At 38.3% G+C, this 23,139-nt stretch overlaps 2 protein-coding genes and 1 non-coding gene across 47 annotated transcripts in view; 2 read left to right on the forward strand and 1 right to left on the reverse strand.

The window, feature by feature from the left end:
- PTPRD (protein tyrosine phosphatase receptor type D) overlaps positions 1–23,139 on the reverse strand; it is a 2,344,803-nt gene that overhangs the window by 571,542 nt on the left and 1,750,122 nt on the right. The gene's annotated exons all lie outside the window — the stretch shown is intronic.
- Positions 1–23,139, forward strand: part of LOC108314930 (uncharacterized proline-rich protein-like) — a 312,726-nt gene that overhangs the window by 21,424 nt on the left and 268,163 nt on the right. The gene's annotated exons all lie outside the window — the stretch shown is intronic.
- Positions 10,446–10,517, forward strand: LOC119473519. Its single transcript, XR_005202739.1, has one exon. It is a non-coding gene; the product is annotated as a small nucleolar RNA SNORD27 (small nucleolar RNA).

Consider the following 23,139-nt stretch of genomic DNA (forward strand, 5'->3'; position numbering starts at 1 on the left):
TTTTTAGTAGAGACGGGGTTTCACCGTGTTGACCAGGATGGTCTCGATCTCTTGACCTCGTGATCCACCCGCCTCGGCCTCCCAAAGTGCTGGGATTACAGGCATGAGCAGTTCTCCCTTTCTTAACCACGAAGCCTATGAAGGATGCTGGGTAGAAATCAAGGTATCCACGGACATAACCCTAGGAAAGTGATGCTCATAACCCACTTGAAATAGCATGGAAAGAAAGAGAGTTGACTCTTTCCTTGGCTGTTGACTACCCTCGTCTTAAAAGAGGTTGTCATGCTACCCACAAGTATACACTTTATATGATTGAGTTTGAAGATAAAGTGCTTTACAGCCTTTAGAAGTGGTTTGTATTAATCCTACTGGAAGATAATAGTTTACATTGCCAGATACAACTTATTTCTCAGGAAGTCATTTGAAGGAACTGTATGAAACACTATGCCTTAGTGTTCCCAGTAGCTAGATCATTCGTAGGAGATTGGAAAACAGAGGAATTGGTCCGCAGCATGTCCTTCTGTGTAATTCTTCATTCCGGGCACAGACAATACTTGGAGGGAAACAAAATGACTACTGTATCCGTTGTGCTCTCAGCTGCCTCTGTAACTAGCCAGACAAATTAAAGAGACAGAACCAGTAAGTGGGACTAAGGTGGGGGATGGTGGGGAACAAAGGTGGAAGAAGAAAAGTAAATAAGAAGGGAAGAGAAAAGTGCTCTGCTGATTCTTCTTCAACGTGAATAACGCAGACATTCTCCTGGGTTATTCCCGTTGAAGAGGAATCAGCAGAGCACTTCTCTCTTCTTTGTTTTCTTCCTTTCTTTCCTTCTTTCTTTTGTTTTTTTTTTTTGAGACAGAGTCACTGTGTCGCCTGGAGTGCAGTGGTGTGATCAATAGTTCACTGTGGTCTCGAACTCCCAGGCTCAAGCAGCCCCCCCACCCCTGCCTCCTGAGTAGCTGGAACTACAGGAACATGCTACCATGCCAGATAACTTATTTTTTCTTTTTATTTTTAGTAGAGACGAGGTCTTGCCCTGCTGGTCTTGAATGCCTGGATTCAAGCGATTTTCCCACCTTGGCCTCCCAAAGTTACTGGGAGGGGATTACAGGTATGAGCCATCGCACCCAGCCTCTGCTAATTTAATTATTGCACTTTATAATCCCTTTTGGGGTACACAGCATAAGAAAGAATGGCCATAGCCATACCCTGGTGACCCTCGTTAAATGTCAATCCTACACCTCACCCAAGCTACAGTTGATTGCATTTCTATGTTCACCAGGCTTTCCTGATCAGTAACATGAACTTTTACTCCATTGACACTGTGGAACACTTATTTTACCCTGGGTGAGAATGGAATAGCAGGCCTAAGTTACATCCATTCAGACTTCCTTTAAACAGTACAACTTTCTGTATTCCAGAGAGAGGCATGGATCCTTAAGTTTCTACAGGCATACGTTGTCTTTTCTTGGAATCAGCATGAGCTCATGTAAATAAGATCTGTTAGCTGAGAGATAGGTGGTCGAGACACTGATGGGAAATCTTCAAAGGTATCTTATTGTTCCTGTTATCCTAGTTTCACAGGAAATAAATGTGCTGGGCATTAGTGGAGAGGGTCAGTAATGAGCAGTGACCACACAATTTGATTGGGCCTCATAGGCTTGGCTCTGCATTCATTTTTTTCATTCATTCATTCATTCATGCATTCATTCTTTTCTTCATGCATTTACTCGAATGTCCACTGAGCTTGGCAGGCACTGCAAAACACTAGAATCACACTGATGAGAAAACAAAGACACAGTCAGATCACTGGTCCATTATCACGGAGCTCACTGGCCAGTCGCAGTGAGCCCTGGGTGTTATTTTAGTTTTGGACGTCCCTTGATGATTAATGTCTACTCCCTATCCCAATTGTGAATTATAGACTTGACAAAATCTCTCAAATGTTTTGGAGGGATGAATACCATTTAATTTTAATGATATGAAACAGAATCCTAGATCTTAGAGTTCCTGCTAACTGCTTCTAATTTGGCATGACAACCTTGCATCGAGAAACCTCATTAGAGTTTGCTTCAACTTTACTCATAGAAATATAGACGGAGAGCGGTTGGACCAAGTCTGGAAGCCCAAGTGTTTGGTCATCCATTTCCTGAGACTGCTCTAATCGCCCGCACATGTTTCTAAATACAGTAAAATGTGTAAGGAGAGAAGAGTGATTCTTCTAAATCAAAGAAGATGAGCAACCTCTTGACAAAAAGCGAGCCTTTTTGATCTCTCTCCCTGACTCCTGAAGTCAGAGTTTTCAGTTTAAACATTTCAACCATCTACTTGTTACCCTGTTTACAGAAAAACATACGCCCTATGTTTGCCATGAGGTCTGAAATGTAGCCTTCCAAATAACAGCTCAGGGATTCCCGAGTGAAAAGTAGCTAAACCATAAGAAACAAAAGTGGCAATTTTTCTCAGTCATAGCCCTGAGAAGCCTCGCAGTATATTCTGCCAATAATTTACCTGGTGATATTTGACATAAGCTGGGATGGCGGCCATGATTATAATCACTGAATAAACAGCATATAAATGGCAACTGTCTGAGAGATAAGGAGGGATTTTAGATCCTTTCTCAAGTTGTTTTTTCTAAGGAAGCCTTCAATTCTAGGTCTGGTGCATCCTCCTTCGGTGTTATCTGTGGAAATCTGCAGGCACCTGCTTCTGCCTTTTCTCTTTCTTTCACGAAGATGATGATGAAGCACAGCATACAATCAACGCCTGCTTACTGATTTTTATTGAGTAAAATTCTAAATGTTCAGAGATAACTACTACTGTTTAATCTGAGGTGCCTATTGGGAATAATGTAATAACATCACAATTACTGCAAAGACAAACAAACAAGCAAATAGACCAGGTATGCTGCACTTTTTTCCCCTTTGTCAACTCATGCTGTTATTCCTCATTCTAGAGCACTAGCAAGAAGTGACTATTCATATGTATAACAACACATGTATCCAAGCACAAATAAGGAGAATTAAAATATTTCAATATACTTGGTTTCATTTGCCTACAATATTATCTCTAAGATATTTTCTTTTGTATTTCTTGAGACAGAGTCTCACTCTGTCATCCAGGCTGGAGTGCAGCGACACAATCGTGGCTCATAGCAGACTCAACTTCCTGGCTCAAGGCATCCTCCCACATGTGCACTACCAAGCCTGGCTAATTAAAAATATATGTATGTATTTTTTGTAGAGATGGGGTTTCGCCATGTTACTCAAGCTGGTCTCAAACTCCTGAGCTCAAATGATTCACCCATCTAGGCTTCCCAAAGTGCTAGAATTACTGGTGTGAGCCACTGTGCCTGGCCTCTGAGGTAATTTCTGATATGCAGCAGGGATTTTTAATTCTTCATTTCTTCTGCCATTTATACATTCTGTCTATAATATTTATTAAGCACTTACTGTATACCAGGCACTGTGGATACAATGGAAAATAAATCAAATATATTTATTCCCTAGCCTCACAGAGCTAACAGTCTAGTGACACACATTATTCCTAAAAAGTTACATTATCAGTCAAATCTTTTTTTTTTTTTTTTTTTTAGATAGAGACTCGCTCTGTTGCCCAGGCTATAGTGCAGTGGCATGGTCTCGGCTCACTGCAACCTTTACCTCCCAGGTTCAAGTGATTCTCCTGCTTTAGCCTCCCAAGTAGCTGAGATTACAGGTGCCTGCCACCACACCTGGCTAATTTTTTGTATTTTTAGTAGAAACTGGGTTTCACCATGTTGGACAGGCTGGTCTTGAACGACTGACCTCGTCGTCTGCCTGCCTCTGCCTCCCAAAGTCTTGGGATTACAGGCCTGAACTACCCCGCCTGGCCATATCAGTCAAACCTTCATAAATTCCCATTAATATCCAGTAGGAAAATTTGGCCTTAAAAGAAGTTTTCCTTGAATATTTTTGTAAAGAACTCACTTCAAATATATCCATTTGGTTAGGCTGACATATTAGGCTTCATTAAAGCTGGGTACATATTTCCTTTCAAACATGAGAATATCTTCCTTTTGCAAGATTTCTATAAGTGATTATGATATAGTATACACTTTTTTCTGTACAAGACAATGGGAGGGCTTCACTATACTTCACAACGTACTGATATATTTACAGTGGTGTAAGTTTAAGTAAAGGACAGGCCTACAGACAACTAACCATAATCCAGTGTACGTGCTTTTCCAAAAGTGTGTAAGCGTAGCATAGTGGAAAGCGTGAGAGGTGGGGCCATTAAGGCCAGAGCTTTTGAAAACTTTCAAGACCTGCATTTTAAGAACAAAGAGTATTGACCAGAGAATGGAAGAAACAGCAGAGAACACAAAGTACAGTCACAGAGATCCAAACGCATCTAGCCACAGTTTTTTCTGCAGCAGTTTTGTCATGTCTTTAATGGAGAGAGAGCCTCAGTTACCTTTCGAGACATTCTTCTAGATTTTTAATGAGCTTCTTCCTGTCTTCTTACCAGAGGAAAGGAAAGGAAAAGAGAAGGAAGGTGCCATTTAGCTTTCTCACCAAGAACTACGTTTTATCCTGCTGGATGGGACTGGGCTGCCTGTTGTCAAACGGGCTGGTAGAAAAGTAAGTGGGGAAGATAAGAGCTCTAGAGTCCTGAGGATCATGCCTCAGAAGTTGACCAGAGTACAAATAAATGCAGTCTGGAAAAAGTATGTTAGGACAAGAACCAACAGGGCCTTCTCTTTTTTCCTTTTTCCCTTCATAGCATCTAGAAGAATGAACACCCAATAGAAATATTGTTGACTCATTGACTAAAAACAGAGTGGCGTCCCTTTTGTTTCATTTCTCCTGGATTAGATTTATTTTTATATTTATTTTATATTATCTCCCCTTAAACTCACATCTTTGGAAAGGACCTTAAAAATGGTCCAATCCAATCTCCTTGTTTTATAGATTACAAAATTATAGATCCAAGCGGTGAAGTAGTTTGTTGTATACCACAATTTTGTAGGCGGGGAAAGCTGAGCCTGGAAGCCAGGTCTTCTGATCTACCAAAGTAGAAAGTGATTTAGAGTTATTTAGACCTCATTTGAATCTGTGCTTTCAATTATACTTGTGTCTGCTTCCTCTGAATAATGAAAATAACAGTACTTTATAGGGAAATTTTGAGAAATAGATTAGAAAATATATGAAAAGTACCTAGCAAAAACCAGAAGCTTTATAGGTTCAGAACCTTTATAGGTACTCACATTTGTAGCTGCTTCTCCTCCTGTGGCCAACAGAAATCAAATTGAGGGACTCTGATTGAGTTATTTTAGAGGGCTGGGCATGGTGGCTCATGCCTGTAATCCCAGCACTTTGGGAGGCCCAGGTGGGTGAATCATTTGAGGTCAGGAGTTTGAGACCAGCCTGGCCAAAATAATGAAACCCTGCCTCTACTAAAAGTACAAAAATTAGCAGGACATGGTGGTGGGTGCCTGTAGTTCCAGCTAGTTAGGAGGCTGAGGCAGGAGAATTACTTGAAGCCGGGAGGTAGAGTTTGCAGTGAGCCAAGATCACACCACACCGCTGCACTCCAACCTGCGTGACAGAGCAAGACTCTGTCTCAAAAAAAAAAAAAAAAGTATTTTACAGCATGACTTCTGAAGTCAATCTAAAATATTAGGCAGTATTCATGGAAGATATATGTGATAATTGATCAAAATCAAAATCATATATGCACACTTGCACATACATGCACACCCACATACATCCCCCCCGCCACAGTGAACACTGGTCTGATGTTTGAAATTCCTGTTAAATGCTTTAATAATGTCAATTATATTAATAATTAATACCACTAATTGAGCATCTACTATGTGGCAGGTATTGTGCTCGTTGGATTACATATATTCTAATTCTCACAACCGTCTTGCAGAGCACATCACAAACATGACACCAAGGGCCATGGTGGTTAACCATAGGCTAGCAATTATCATAAGGGTCTGGATGAAAGCTATAGAATATTTTCAACTCCTAGATTTGTTCTATGAGGAGTAAATAGAGAGAGGTGACTTCTTCCTTAAAATCCTTTTCAGCACAAATACCTAGACACTTAAGCCAGCAGCTGTTCTCCTTGGACATTCATTGGCCAGGGTTGTTAGACTTAATCAGTCAGGACCATAAACTTGGGTAATTTGAAAACTGAACAAAGGGCACAGATGACAATTTCTTCCAAACACACACCTGCTGGGAACTATGAGTAACTATCCCTAAGGTCAGACTTAATTGAATTTAGATCTAAATGCACTCTGACATGTGGATTATTCACTGCTTGAAAGTGGAAGGAAGGAAAATGCTAAGGTGAGAGGTCAGGAGTGTAAGCTTTCCTCTTTCTCCCTGTGCTTCTGAAAAGTCCCCACTGAGGGCTTTCTTGTATTTTCATTTTTAAAATCACCTGTGCCCCCTAAATGCTTTGGTCCTAATCCCATTCCCAACCGAGATCTAACAGAGAGGACCTCTATATCCCTTCTAGAGTCAGTCCAGTAATGGATATTAGAGCCTACCAAAGGCAGAGCAACGTATATGGGGTTATACATTCAAGATCTTCACAATTATTTTCTCCCACAGAATTTTAAGAAAGTGTAGATAAACACTCTTAGAAATGACGAGAGTGAATGAATTTTCATGGGCAAGTTTTAGTTACCTCATTTATTTCCCATAATTCTTATTCCCATTTTATCACAAATATAATTCTTATCCCCATTTTATCAAATGAGTAATTGAGGTTCAAAAAAATGAAAACACTCATTTAATGTCATGCTGCAGCAAATGCAATAGTTATTCAAAACTTAGCTCCATCTGATTCTGACAGCCAGCACTGAGGGAATGGCTATGCTGAGACTGTCATGGCGGGTTAAATGCTGGATGAGACCAATTAGAGAAAACTGGGAGAAGGCTGGTCCTGAGTTGCAAGACAGAGAAGGAAAGGGATGATGCTTGATTGCCTGTTGCTATTTATGTCTAATTTCTGAGATTGCAGGCATTGGGAAGACTGGAAGCAGGAACACAACTTGGTTGAAGTGGAAGGCACAGGAAAGTGAGTAACCCAGAGGATCGAATAAGGTGACAAGAAAAATCTAAATAATTCAAGAGAATGTTCTCTGAGTTTGGGGCTGGACTGTGATAAGACTAGACATGGCCGGTGGAGGTTTCAACAAAGCAGAAGCGCAACCGGGGACTTGAGAACCGGAAAGCACTAGGGGGCCAGAGAGTGGGAGGGGGCAGACTAGTCTAGCTATTCTGAAAGTTTCTGTTCTGGAAAGGAAATATAACTAGTTGCCTTCTGAAAGATAGTAAGCAATGTTTTGTTAGCAGGTAAATTGAAATCTGTGATAGAAAAATGAGTTTGTAGCGAAGAGAAGGGCTACAATTTGATGTTTACTCGATTGATTCACCATAACTCACCTGTAGTTTTCTATTCTTTGTTTATGAACCATTCATTCATGTCACAAGTATCTGTGGAGGCCCCACTATGTGTTAGGCTTGCTGTGGGCACTGGAGGTTCCATACTGTACATCCAAATTATAGAAACATCTCAGGTCTTCTGGTAGGAAACAAAGTTATCTTCTGGATTCCAGTGAGGATGATGTAAAGTTCATGACCATCAGTGAGGGGGAATACAATGTAGAAATTTAGTGCTTTTGAGACTGAGATGGACTCAATTAGCATGACTATGATAGTGCAAGTGAAGTGCTGATTGTGTTGAATAAAATGGAAACAGACAAGCCTGTGCTCTGAGAGGAAACAGAATAGGAAATGTGAATGAGATTGATAATGATGATAATAGTTCCCATTTGGAGATCCTGCTCTTCTTGGCTGTGCTAGGTGCTTTACTTATTCACCATTCTGCAGTAAAACTCTGCGAGGAAGTTATTATTACCCTCGTTTTATAGATGAGGATTAGGATGACCAATCATCCATTTTCCTGGGACTGACGGGTTTCTCAGGGCATGGGACATTTAGGGATAAAACTGGAAGAGTCCCAGGCAAACTCCAGTGATTGGTTACCTTAGAGAAAATTAAGGCTCACAATGTCAAAAGTAAAGGACAGAATCTGAACTCATGTTCAGGATTTTCTGAAACCAACACATGTGTCTTTCCATTATACCACACTGCCTCTGTCTTTAGAAAACCTGAATGCACCAATATCAGGTTACATGCTTTGTATAAATACAAACATAGGGAATATTTTATTTCTTGAACCAAATTACTTCCATGCTCTCAATCGTGTTAAGTTTTTCACTGCTACATTCTTAACAACTTGCATCCATCTATGACCTAGCGGATTTTGGTGAATTGCATCATTCAACACAGCAGAAAAATATTATGACACACCTTTTTGGTTTTTGATTGGTAGGAAAAAACTCAAAAAGAGATTCGTGTCTACAAGAGACCAACATCTGGAAGAAAATGAAATGAAAAACTTAAGTCCCTCTGTTTTGTTCATAAGCCAGACATATTGATATTTGGGGACATCTGGAGAGTTGATTGAAATTTCTGATTTTCATACAGATGTTCAGTGTCATATAGACACAGCCATAACTACACATGAAAAGATATGCCTAATGGTATTTCACTAACTATGTAATTGCCATAGTTATGAAAGGAAACCCTTTCACAATGCTAATGTCTGTGGACAGCGTGGAGACTCACCTTATTGGCCTATGCTGTTAAATAAATTATATTTTAGAGCATATGGTTATTATGTTCCAGGATATAGATTTTGACCCAGGGAGCCATGTCATAATGTAGATGTTATGGATTTTGAAATTAATTACCTTATAGTCCTTTTTGTTTTAAGTTCTAGTTGGTTAAATGCAGTTAGGAAGAATGGGGACATTTACCTGATTTCTCCTGTTTTCTTAAATAACAAAACAAACAGTTAAAATGCATGGTTGAACTAATTCACATTTTAAAATGATGTCACATTCTAACTAAATATAGTCCTAGGGCTTAATGTTTTCTGCAATCAGCACCCCCACCCCTTGACTGTTGTGTGAAGCAGCTGCAATATCTACATTTTGCCAAATAAACAAACTGCACCGTGCAGTAGTGTTTGTTGTTTACTAATGTGCTACTGGTTAGAAAATGCTTAAAAACTCTAATTATACATTTCCATGTAATACAGAGGCGGTATAGGGCCATGCTTCATTCCTTGAAGATATACACACACAAACTTTCTTTTTTGTTCAGTTCATGGGAGATATTCAATAAATATTTTTTAAATGCTTAAAAACCAGTATCAAGCTTAACTGATTACTTTCTAGGCATTGGACACTGAGCTAAGCATTTCAAGCATACGACATTACTCAATCCACAAAATCATCTTCAGATGTGGCTTTAGTATCCCCATTTTACATGTGAGTTAATTGAGGTAGAGAAATGTTAAGTGACTTGCCCAAGGACAGGTAAATCTAGTATGTATATGGCAGAAGTGACCAGGTTTGTCAGACTCCATAACCCATGCTATTAACCATTATTTTCTGCTGCCTCTTCTTAAAGTGAGTATCTCATGGCAGAGACCTAGGTGTCTTGAGGCCTCCAAGACTGCTTTAAGGCTACTATCAAACACAGACATGCACAGATCTTTTTATTCCTATTTCATTAAAAACCATCTTGGCAGTGAGGTGCTGGCTCCTACACATAGATGGAAGAAGTAACAATTATTACACAAACCTCACTTGTTCACATCCAAAATGATTCAGTCACTGGGTAAGCAAAGGTTGTTTTAAGCCAAATGACACCTGTAAAAGAATGCTATGTCACCTCTCTTTCTTTTTAAATCTGAACTTCTTACTTACTGGCCTAGTCTGTTGCAAACATCAATGTGTCATAAAAAATACGTTGCCTTATAAATCACATCTCTCCTGTAAGAGATTACAACATTTTTTATTGCCCATCTAAAGCTCTTGAAGTTCTGTTTCTTCAAAACCTATCCTAGTTACAAAGAGATGAGATTTTTACTTCAAAGGAAGCAGTAATGAAATCTACACTTGCGGAACACAAAACTACTTCAAGACTTTTCAATTGTTGATATGTCACTCAGTTCTGCAATTGCCATTTAAAACTTTACAATACACAAAAGTGGCCGCCTTCTATGATTATTTCCCTGTTACTTTCAGCAATGTATGCAAACACATCAGTGCTTTGATGTCAAGTCTTATCTTTCCTCACTGGAACTTGCTGGAAGAACCATCTCAATTCTTGGAAAACCACAGCTTCTAGTGCATGTAACATGAAACACATTAGGAATTCATTATACATACCCACAAACTTGTGTATTTTAAATCAAATAGTTGCAGTTTTCAGTGTGAAAATTTAAAAGAAAGAATAATTATTCTCACTCCTTAACAGAATAATCAAGTGGTATTAGTTTGTTTTTGCTTTCTTTAAAGAGTGCTCATCACTCCATGATATACGCAAAATGACAGGCATATAATGGAACTTATAAGTGATATCATCTTACCACTGAAAAGTAGAAAAACAACAATAGAAAAAGAGTGCTCAGCAAATACTATGTGAAAGTCAATGTTTATTTACAAACATAGTAATACCTTCATTTACCTTATGGCTATTTATAGTTTTAAAAGTGCTTTTACATTTATTATATAATTGGGTAATATAATTTGGACACTTGAAAGCATACCTGATATACCATCACCTAATGGTTTTCCTACCACTAAATTCAAGGTAGATATTGCCTTGACTAAAAAGGTAACATAAAATAATAGTCCTCTAGCCCCAGAGAGATTTTAGACAAGGAAAACAAAAAGATAACAAAACATGATCTCACTCATGGGAAATCAAAATTCATAAGAGGGGCTTTTGTAAAAGGTTTCCCAATGGTACCAGTCTACAACCTAACAATTCACTCTTCCGTTAAGTGCTTCACCTTGAGGATTTTTTTTATGGCTGCTTCTAACTATGGTGCCTCACCTTAGCCATAAAATATCACCTCAGAGGGATGAGCTAATGGTGTGTGTGAAGAGGTCTCTCCTGGGAACTGTCTTGAGTGAGAAACACAATCAGGGATACCCACGTTGCATGCAAAGCACGTGACAGAATGGAGAGAACACAGACTTTGGAGTCCAACTATCTTGCATCCAAACCAAGGTTACTGCACTTATTAACTTGAAGGCCCAGGGCAGCTTATGGTAATAACCTCCCTGAGGTTATTTTCCTTATCTGTATAATGGAGGCAGTATTATCCTTTCCTTCTAAGGTTATTGGGAAGATGAACTATAATATTGAATCTAAAACATTTATTTGCTGCTCAAGATATTAAATAGTAAGTATATTCATTGTCCATCTATTATTCGACCTGTGTCCCTGCTGTTACAGTTTTCCAGGCAGAAACCCAAGAGGGTATGAACCAAGGAATTCATTGCAGTGAAATGAAGAAGAAGAAGAACAAGAGAAAGCTTTAGGCTAGAATGGCTTCCCAGATTCTGACTTGGGCATCTGGATGATTTTGAAGATGACATTTAATAAGACCAGAAATAGAGCTAGATGGTAGAATGAGGGTGAGAAAGAGAGAGAGAGTAAAGAAAGAGAGAGAGATTGCATAATATGTATGTCTTGTTTACCCTTGAATTCTCAGCTCCCAGCAAGGCTCCTGTCACATAGTAGGCAATAGAATAGATACATGTTAATAAATAAATGAATAATGAGCAAATCACACACTGAGGTCACCCAGCCTAATTTAGTGCCCATGTATGTTTAAAATATTGTATTTTGTTTCAGTAGTTTTGGAGGAACAGGTGGTTTTTGGCTACATAGATAAGTTCTTCACTAATGATTTTGGAGACTTTGGTGAACCCATCACCTGAGCAGTGTATGCTGGCCCAATGTATAGTCTTTTACCCCTCATCTCCCTTCCACCCTTCCCTCTCGTCCCCAAAATTCATTGTATCATTCTTATGCCTTTGCATCCTCATAGCTTAGCTCTCACTTAAAAGTGAGACCATAAGATATATGGTTCCCCATTCCTGAATTACTTCACTTAGAATAATGGTCTCTAACTCAATCCAAGTTGCTGTGAATGTCATTATTTCATTCTGTTTTATGGCTGAGTAGTATTCCATGGTATGTATAGTCCACATTTTTTAAATCCACTTGTCAATTGATGGGCATTTAGGTTAGGTCCATATTTTTGCAATTGCAAATTGTGCCACTGTAAACATATGTGTGCAAGTGTCTCTTTCATATAATGGCTCCTTTTCCTTTGGGTAGATACCCAGTAGTGTGATTGCTGGATCAAATGGTAGTTCTGCTTTCAATTATTTAAGGAATCTCCATACTGTTTCTAGAGTGGTTGTACTGGTTTACATTCCCTCCAGTAGTGTAAAAGTGTTCCCTTTTCACAGTGCCCATATTTGAATTGGATATATGATCAAAATAAATATATTTCAGAGAATATTCTCATCCAAAATATCTAACTTAGCATATATGCCCTTTATCAAGGGCTACAACAAAAGACTTGCATAGCAATTCAAACGAAATGGATTGAGAATGAAAAATACAGAAGGGCAACATTACTTAGATAGATCAGGCAACTGTTTCTTTTCCAAGCTTAACATGCTAGGAAGAGACACTACCCTTTTCCATTTCAGATTTCTTTTTGGATGTATACAAGTCTGAGAAGTTATGGGCCTCAGGCAAGAGTCTTGTCAACTTCCATAAATTCATAGTGCTTCCCCTTGTCTCCACCTGAAGACTCACAAGTGACACAGAGCCATTGACCAGCTAGACGTCATCTTTGGGGTCAGGGCTGAATGAATGTGGTTAGAAAAAGTGTGTGTTAAACGAAAGATAGCCTAACTTTTGCACAGAAAGATTTTTATTTTAATGTACTTATTAGACAGCTATTTTCAGATTCCTTTAAATATCTCCATTCCTAGAACACCTTTTCTTCCTATTTTGTGCTACATTATACTTTTCTCTTCTTTAAGAGAGTCTTGTCTTCCATACCACTGTAGGCAAGCAGATAATCTCTCTGCTATTTATACAGTACAGCCATTTTTCCAGAAGCATTGGGTACAGGGAAGCAAGGTGCTATTATAATTGCCTATTTTCATTTGTTATTTCATCATAAAAGCAGGCTAAAATGAGGGCGTGAGAAGCCATGATCAGCAGCTGCCTATCTCAAAGAGGAAATGGGCAAAAGAGGCTTTTTCAGTCATAGACCAGGTTCAACTGCCTTTTAGGATTACTGATGAAGTGAGCTTTATTATTTTAAAGTGTAAATAAGTCATGGGTTTTTTGAAGTTAATTGCATCACTTTAAAAATAAGGATCAAGGTCTTTGGGAAATCAATTAGCCCCTGTATTTGAACAGATGGGATGCATATACCTCTCTCAGAACCTCTGTGCTTTGAATCGATGTAATTTTTTTAAAGGTAAGCATTCTTTAACATACTGGAAAAGAGTGATATTTGAAAAACAATGCTAATACTTGGAAAAAGCCATTTGTTACATACACAAGTTAGCTTGATACAAAATTAGCAATTGATAATTCTGAAAAACAGTAATTTCTTCTTACTAGGGAAGCCACACAATGGCCTGAATTCTTCTCCCTACTATGGACACAGCAGTGGAGGCAGGAGGTACTCATATACCTGATATGGCAAAATTGGGCCAAATTATATGTTAATGGTGCCCCTTGCCATAAGTAAATCTATTGAAAACCTTTATTAGGAATTACCACAGAGTTCTAGGAACCACTTGAAGCAAAATAAAGTCATTCTGTGGCTGCTTAAAACCACCTTGGGAATCCTAGCAGTTGTGGAGTTGGGCAGATTTAAGTGATCTAAATCAAAGTCTATGTCTCTTGCATAAGACTGAATTTTATCTCTGCCCTTCTGAGTGGGCTAAAAATCCTTGTGATTATTTTCACCTTCTTAACATCCCTTTGTGAACTCTTCTTATTCATTCATTTTTCTTATTCATTCATTTTTCTTATTCATCTAATTCATTTTCTTATTCATTCATTCATTTTTCTTCTTCTTATTCATTCACATACTCACCCCTCTCTACTCCCTCACTTCCTGGTTTTCTTTTCTCTGTGTTTGAGGTTTGGGAGATGAAAGGAAAGAAACAGAATTCCACTCTGGGCTTCATCTGGTCCTCTGCTGATCCCAGCCTTAACAGCATGGGAGAGTTCAGTATGACCAACTCCTCCATCCATGCTGCTTTTCCTCAGTTTGTGAAAGAAATTTTGTTCAGACCAATGTAGAACTCCTTGGATTCTGGTACCTGACTTCTCTAGCAGGGAGTAGATCATTTGTGCAAATGGGTAAGGGGAGACAGTGCAAGAGGAAAGATAATGTTTTTTCATCATAGATTTGGAACTATTATGTTAGAACTGGAAGGGACTCCACAGAAATTCTTGCCCAATTTATTTATTAATGCCACAAACATTTTCCAAGAATCTGTGTTAAGCACTGGAGATGCAGAAATATAAATCCTTTAGAATTTCTTATTATGGATAAATAATAATACAAAGTTGAATATATATATATATGTATGTGTGTATATATGTATGTATGTGTATATATATGTATGTATGTGTGTATATGTATGTATGTACATATACATATATACACAGACACACACACACACACACGCACACAGTTCTATGGAATCTCAGAAGAAAGAACCACTAGTTCCAAGGTTGAGAAGAGGGATGATTTTTACCAAGTAGTGCACATGCAAAGACCCAGAGAAATAAAAGTACACAGATAATTCACTAAAGAAGGGAAGGGTGACAGTGTAGGCATGAAGTCTATGGAAGTGAAATAAGAGGAAGACAATAAAGTGAGTCATGAAATTAAGATGTTATTGATAATCTTCATGTCCATGTCAGTGGAATAGTTGAATCCAACTATACTGAGACATGAGGATACAAGAACAAAAACTAAGTTTTCTAAGAAGTTTGATGGTGGATAAGAGATGAGCCATTTAGACATTTAATTTGGATGCTAAATTAAAAAAGGATAGCAGACACTTGAAGGGTTTGGTTTTGTTTTGTAAATAGAAAAAGACCAAGAGAGAAAAAAAAGCTGATGGGACAAGAGAGGTTAAAACAGAAGCACATTCTGAGTTAATAAAGGAAAGATGTGAACAGATGATCATTGAATGGATTAGCACTGTATTGGGCAGCAGCCTCCTTTCATTAACAGGAGACAAACAGAGATAAAACTCTGTGTTGCCACCTGCAAAATCTGTAGGGAGAGTGGAGAAGGGAACTGAGTGTGGAAAACAAGGCTTGTAGAGAAACAGAAAGCGAAATGACCATGAAAGAACCATAATGCTCAACATTTTTAATAATCAGGGACACACCATTTCACTCTCAGAAAATTGACAAAACCCAACAATCCACAGGCAAACAAATAGCAATCTGACATTTCCAAGTGTTGGCAAGTGTGTGGAGCAGTGAGAATTCTTATGGCTATGTGCTACATCTGCTTTGAGAGCAGTTTGGCACTATGTGGTAAAGATGCAGTCATACTTCCAGGTATGCAGTGGGGGATCTCTTATGCACAAGGAAGGCATAACCTAAGTGGCCATCCAGATACACATTTACAAATGTGGTATATTAAGTGGGCCACTCTTCAGAAGTTAAAATGGACTAGGTATGCATCTATCAAAGTGGAAACACATTTCTGACATAATGCTGAGGGAAGAAAAGCTCACTTTAGAATGGTATGAATGGTAAGGAACTATTTATAAAAAACTCAAATCTCACAGAAAAAAAATTATGTATCATTAATGAATACATCTGCATATGTAGAAGTAAAAAAAAAAAAGACAAAAAAAGATACACAGCTCAAACGTGTTGTGTCTCTCACCTTGTAATTTGTAAAACACATCCAACGATTCGCACACAATGCAACACCAGGCAGCAATAAGAATAACCAGTCTACAAGTCCGGGTGTGGTGGCTCATGCCTGTAATCCCAGCATTTTGAGAGGCCGAGGCAGGTGCATCACAAGGTCAGGAGTTTAAGACCAGCCTGACCAATATGGTGAAACTCCATCTCTACTAAAAAGACAAAAATTAGCCAGGCATGGTGGTACGCCTATAGTCCCAGGTACTCAGGAGGCTGAGGCAGCAGAATTGCTTGAACACGAGAGATGGAAGTTGCAGTGAGCCTAGACTGCGCCACTGCACTCCAGCCTGCACAATGGGAGTGAGACTCCATCTCAAAAAAAGAAAAAAAAAGAATAACCAATCTACAACTGTATGTAACTGGATGGATAACCCCTGCATACATGAGCTAAGCAAACAAAACCAGACACCAACAAGTACATATTGCATGATTTGTATAAAAACAAGAGTCAGTGTATCCTGATAAGAGTCAGAATGTGGGAGTTGGGGGGTGCTTAGAAACTGTAAGTGGGTATAGATATAGTCACACATCGTGCTTGTAATGTCCTATTTTTTGATCTAATTTTTGGCTGCACAGGTGTTTTCAGGTTATGAAAAGTCATTAAACTGTACATGTAGTAAATATTTAGTAATCTGAATGTATGCTATATTGCAACAAAATGTGTAAAAATGCCATTTGAAAAAGGAAAATAGTTTTGGAGTAAAATGGCATATTAACATTTATTTACTCTTGGTTGATGAGCTCATAGTTGTTTTTATGACATATAGCCTTGTTGTTAATTTATGATATTTCATCCCAAAAAAGGAAAGAGGGACCAACTTAAATTAGGACTCACAAATAGTAGGTGGCACCAATCAACAGAGAGAGACAACAAACCCTTTGGAGCCCAGAGAGGCCAAGAGATCTGTGTGTGGCAAAACTGAAATAGGAATGAAGTCTCTTTGCTTCTCACTCCAATGCAGTGCTGTATTTTGCATGTATGTTGTCACAAGCTTTATATTTTCACTTTTTACTTTGGAAACTGATTTAACTTCTGCCTTTACGTCTTGTGCAGTACTCTTACTCTATGTCAGTAACTATATCAATCACCAATTAAAGTACTTTGCAACCCTCCTAGCAGCTGTTGATAGTTTTAAACATGCGGATTTGGGCTAGGTGAAAGAATGGCAATGTTTCCTTTTCTGCTTTTCAGACTTTCAGCAAAGCCTCTATGAGACTATTTTATAAGATACACTAGGATGAGATCAAAGCCCTTCCAGGAGGGTCTGGCACTGTGTATCTTTTTGGTTGCCAAAATAAAAACAAAAGTCAAGTTCAACAATTTATTCCTAGTCTCTCTGTCCTTTTGAAAAAGAGACTGAGAGTTTGACTTAGGAAATTCAGTGATAGTGAGTTTGATTTTAAATACACCAAAGAGTTGGAAACTATCTCTTAGATAACAGAACCTTCAAACAGTGTGGAAGATTATTCAGGAAAGCCCAACAGACTTCAACTCACTATGGATAAATAACATTGAGAATCAAATGTCCTTTGTAGCATGCTTTCTCTCTCCCCGTGACATGTGTGCAATTCCTGTGCGCCACATTCACTTTAATGCTCAGATAATCCTAGGTTTTTAATCCATGTCACTTCAGCACATCACACTTGATTGCAGAATTTGAGGAAGAGAATGAGTGCTGCTGAAATGTGAGACACTCCTCCAGACTTCAGATTACTGTGTAAAGACGGGTAGGAAAAGCCTTCTAGATTGAACTCTGATATACCATAAAACTATAGCAATGAGAAAACTGTGCATTTCACATTAAAGTTGGGCATTTCTCTTCAGAGAGAAGTTGAGCCGACCAGCACTCATTAGTTCCAAGGTTCAGCACACTCCTATGAACCTGTTAATATTTGCTGCCCCCTGTAGTTTGCTCTTGTAAAAATCCTTAAAGCATCAAGAGAGCTATTTAAAACTCCAGTTGCTCTTTTAAATCTGACACACTTGTGGAATTTCATTTCCTATCTTTTGTCAGTCCAACTCCACACATCAGAGTGTTGACATGGAGCAAGACAAGGGAATATGTCTGTGAGCCGTAGTGATTTCATTTAAGTGAATAAACTGGGGAAAATGATTGCCTTTTAAACATGCAGACTGTATTATATGGAGAAAGCCAGCTCACATAAATGTAATCTTCCTTAAAAAGGCAGAGGAAGCATCTGTTTATTGAGCTACTTTCTCAATTTCCTATTGCCTTCAGAATTGGTTGTGGGACATGATTTCCATTGTCTCCAAGCACAATAGCCTCTAATAACATGAAGCTTAAAATAATGCAGTAGAACAGGACAGACTTGTGGTATGTTGGACCTAATATGGATGGCAGAAATTTTACCCGAGCTTAAAATAGCATAAGATAGAATATAGAACACGAAAGTCAACACTGGTTCAGTGATGAATGAAATTTCATTATAAAGAGTCACAGCCAAACATCTAACTTTAGTAAAAATTTTGGAACTAGTTATTACCATAAACAAATGCTGGGGCAGAAGATAATAAAACCGTTTACTTTATCAATAGATTAATGAAGAGGAGTAGGTAATTCTGAGATAATATAATATCATCCCATAGTCTGTGTGACTTGAATAGTTTCAGGTTTAATTTTGTGATTCAATTGGCCTGCATCTGTGTAACTCCCAGAAAGATTATAGAAGAGTGCAATTAATTTGTACAGTGCTAAAGCTTCCCTCAGGCACATAAAACATTCCCTTTAGTTCCTTTAGAGTTAGTATTATAGATTCAGGTTCTTTTTCATCAAAAATGAACCCGAAAGTTGATAATTCCTATCAAATTGGTAAAAATAAAAGCATACCTATGGGTGCTTTGAGATCAAGAAGAGAACTGTAGATTAGCTCTAATGTTATGTAGTTAACTGAAGCGAATTGAATGCCTCTTTCTAAAATGATAAAAGCAAATTAAAAGAAAGGCTTTTGACAGGAGAAACTTTATCTACAATACTGTGAAATACATCAGGATAAATCATATTTGCCGATGATCATTTTTATTGTGAAACTCTTACAATATAACCATAATATTTCATTTTGTTGAGGTAGAGACAGAGGCCAAAATCTATTAATCAAGGAATATTTGTTAAACGCCTGTGGGTTCTCTGCTGAAGAGAATATAAAACAAGCATAAATCGTGGACACTCATCTCAAGGTGCATGCAGACTGACTCATAGCTAAATGAGTGAAAAGACAATAAGCATAAGGGAAGTTTCAAAAGAGAGATTTTTTTTTCTTAGCATGGTCAGGAAGGTATGGCTTGAGCTGGGCTGAGATTTAGATAAGAAGCCAGATGTGCAGGCTGAAGGGATCAGGAAGTGCTTTTGAGGGTTGATACAGAAGCGATGCTTTGAAGTGAGCTACCATATACTGATGGTGCCTGTCTAAAAACAGATGCAAAAAATGTATGGAAGATTTTGAACCTGGATCTAGAGAGTTTTGAAATCCCCAAAGAGGGCCTTAGCCATATGTCTGATTCATTAGCCAGAGAATGTACGGAAGATTTTGAACCTGGGCCTAGAGAGTTTTGAAATCCCCAAAGAGGGCCTTGACTGTTTGCACCCATAAAACAACACAGACAAGGATTTCTTAGTGGGACATAACTCCAGGGGAACCCAAGACTCAGTATCAACTTGAACAATGCTTTCAGGGGGCCCTGATGGAAAGACCTGGCCAGAAGTAAAGAGAGTCCTCTGGGAATCTGGTAAAGACGTTGGCAACCTGAGAGGTGGGGGTGCACAGTGCTGGAAAGAATGCTGAGTTGGATGAACATTTGATGCCCTGTCACTTTCTTACTGTGTGAACTTCAGGACTGGCACCAAACTTCTCTGGCACTCCTATTCTTTATTTACAGAGTGAGGATTAGTAGCACCCCATCTGCCAACATCATGGAACCCTGGTGCAAAGCAAATGAGATAATATGGCAAAAGTACTTTGTCAACTGTAAAATGCTACATAAATTAAGGAATTGCATCAACATTCATGACACAATGTCTCTGATGCATTAGCTGAAATATAGTCACCATTAACCCTCTTGTACTCTTCCCTATTAACTCATTTCCATTTCTCACTTCTCTGCCCTAGCCCCACTCTTTCCTGGAAGCTTCCCTTCTTTTTCCCTTGTCAGTCTTACTTCTCATGCCCTGAACTCTTATGCATGATTTGTAGGACATTGTCCATTTTTACTCCGATTCTCTTTTATGTAAGGATGTGTACCTCTCAGTGGCATTACCAACTATGAGAGAAAAAGAGCTTTTTTAAAATTTTCAAACAGCTATCTGAGAGCCCCAGGAATCTCCTGTACTTGGAAGCAAAGAGTTGGAGATGGAAGGAGAGCAGAAGAAACTGAAAGTTTGGGGATGGTGGCAGAGGAAAAGCTAAGTATGAACTGACCCTGTCCCAGGTAGCCTGACTGTTCTCTGGTTCTATTCTTGGCAATTATTTATACAATGTAGATGGCAATCCAGATTTCCATTTTATATGGATTGAATTGAATAACTACAAAATAATAAATAATGAGTTAATAAAAGTATTGCATTACATTTTACACATATAAAATGGCATTCAAAAACTAAATTAAAATACAGAGGTTGAGTGAGATTTTATATTTTCTACATCAACTACTTTAATTGAGTATCTAATCCATAAGACTTGGCATGAATAAGATCTCAATGCAATTTTTTTCCAACCTCAGGAAACAGCTTAATATTTTCCTCCACTGATGACAAATATTGTTCAATTATTGCTAACACTGATGAGACAGATTTGGAAAACCGTGCATATCAGACAAGTCATCTGTGAAAGGTCATATTAAGTAGGGGGAATAAAGTGGTAGGTTTTATTTTTTAACAAGATATATTTGTTTTATAGATAAAAAGACTATTTTCATGTTCAATCAACTCACTGACAAAAGCAAAATGTAACTAGGAAGGCAAACAGGCAATAATGGAATGTAAGTGGAGTATTTTAATAAAAGTGACTTCATGAAAATTTGTCCTTTTGGATTATCTGCATCAGTGATCCACCTATCAAATGTCTCCCTTCATAAATTTCTGTATCAGATAATTTTTTCTCTCTTTAAGAGAGCTGCAGGCCTAATAGAGAACCAGGCAAGATAAAAAAAAGATTGTTTATCTGCTGGGCAGGGCTGATAAAGCCATCTCATATTTGCTACAAAGAGGTCTAATCCAAGAGCACCAGAATTATCATTTCTGAACCTGGGTCCCTCAAGTGGTATTTCTCTTTTAACCTACAACACTTTAAAACTAAAGGTGGCATGCCCTCTTTAACAAAAGCGAGTTGAACATAATAGACTCTGTGTTTCTGTAATTGTAACATTGACTGTGTTCTCAAACATTAATTCAAGCAGTTGCACAATTCAAGGGATGGGATTGTGTTACCACATTTTTGTTGTCCAGATAGAGATCGGCACATCTCCTGCCTCTGAGGGTGCATAAACAGCATCTGCAGGTGATACTTGGATGGTGTCATTAGGTCTCAAAGCAGAAATTTGCTGGAAAAATGCTTGCTAAACAGATTGTTTCCATTTTTGCTCCCCCCATTCTCTAAGTGGTAGCTGTTTCATGGCAAGAAGCAGTTGTGGGAAGGTTGTTGAGGGTGGTTTTAAAGGAAACAGCCTGTGTTTAGACTGGAGTAGATGCCTGGAACCCACAAAAGTGAACGTTTCTCCTTTCACTTGCATTTGCAATGTGTCACAATGGGGATTGCTAAATTTCGCCCAGATGCCAGTATATGCATGTTTTAGGTATCCTTGTGGGTGAGTGCTTGGCAGTCAGCATGTTGCCTTAGAGAGTAAAATAAGAGAAGTTCATCCTGTTAAAATCTAGATATTTAAAGAGCAACAAGTATTTGTTAAAGTTTTTTGAATGGGAGCAAATAAACGATTTGGAAACATGAATCTCTGTGGAAAAACAATTCCAAATTATTCCACACGTGTTGGAACACATTTTTCTTTTTGAGCACATTTTTTTTTCCTAAATGTTCTACTAAAATATTTCCTCGATGTAGATATGTATCAAAACTACATTATTAAGCAGGGTAATGGACTATTTTATTCAACGATTATTGGTTGTTTTCTAAGGCAGTGAGTGGACTTACATGACACTACTGTATAAATAATTTGCTAAAATGATATTTCATAAAATAAGTTCAAAGATATTATGGTGAAAAAGCACTATTAGAAGGTAATACAAATATCTCTTTTAATGGATCAAAATGTAGTTTTAAAGGAGGCAACGGATTATCATAACATTAAAATATTTGTGCACTAGAATGAAGATATTGACATTTAAAGAACATGATGTTTTAGATTTTGCTAGAACTTTTAAGAGTTTTCATTGCTCATCTAAAAACAGTGTAATAAAAAAGCACAATCATAAACCATAAAGAACAAACCCAAATTTTGCATTGTAAATGGAGTGGTCTAAATTGACAGCTTTATAGAATTCCGTCCAATTAGGCTAGGCATGGTGGCTCACGCCTGTAATCCCAGCACTTTGGGAGGCTAAGGTGGGCAGATCACGAGGTCAAGAGATCGAGACTATCCTGGCCAACATGGTGAAATAGACATAGAAAACAGGAGGAAAAGGACAGCATCAGGACACATGCAAAGAGGGAACAGGAAAAAGGGAAGCCAAAGAGCTTTCAGTGAGCTTCACTGGAACTCAACAGCTCTGCACACATCCTGCAGGGTGTACCACGATGTGAATCCAACATTTCTATCTTCTGTACTCTAGCTGATGTCTCCGATGGGTAAGAGCCTAAGTTCAGAGAGCCACCTAAACTGGCTGGGAAAAGTTTCAGGAGAGAAAGAAACAAGCCAATGGCAAAATTGCCTTTCCTCAATGATGACAGTGAATTCTTCATCAATATGAATGACTAGTCATAAATATTAATGATAATGGTAAAAATAATACATTTGTAGAGCACTGTTAATTTGCACATTTGTTTACATCTGTTGCCTCACAACAGCAGCCTGCGATAAGTAGGGCTACACTTCTTATCTCCATTTCACAGATGAAAAACAAATGCAAAATGCTTCATGAAGTTTAAGTAACTTAGCCAAGCTCTCAGCAGTAAAATAGTGACAGAGTGGAGGCTAGAAGGTAGGTCTCCTGATTCCCAGTACTTAGCTGTTTCCCTTCTTTCT

The sequence above is a fragment of the Cebus imitator genome, unplaced genomic scaffold (assembly GCF_001604975.1).
Source record: "Cebus imitator isolate Cc_AM_T3 unplaced genomic scaffold, Cebus_imitator-1.0 Scaffold164, whole genome shotgun sequence".
Taxonomy (NCBI): domain Eukaryota; kingdom Metazoa; phylum Chordata; class Mammalia; order Primates; family Cebidae; genus Cebus; species Cebus imitator.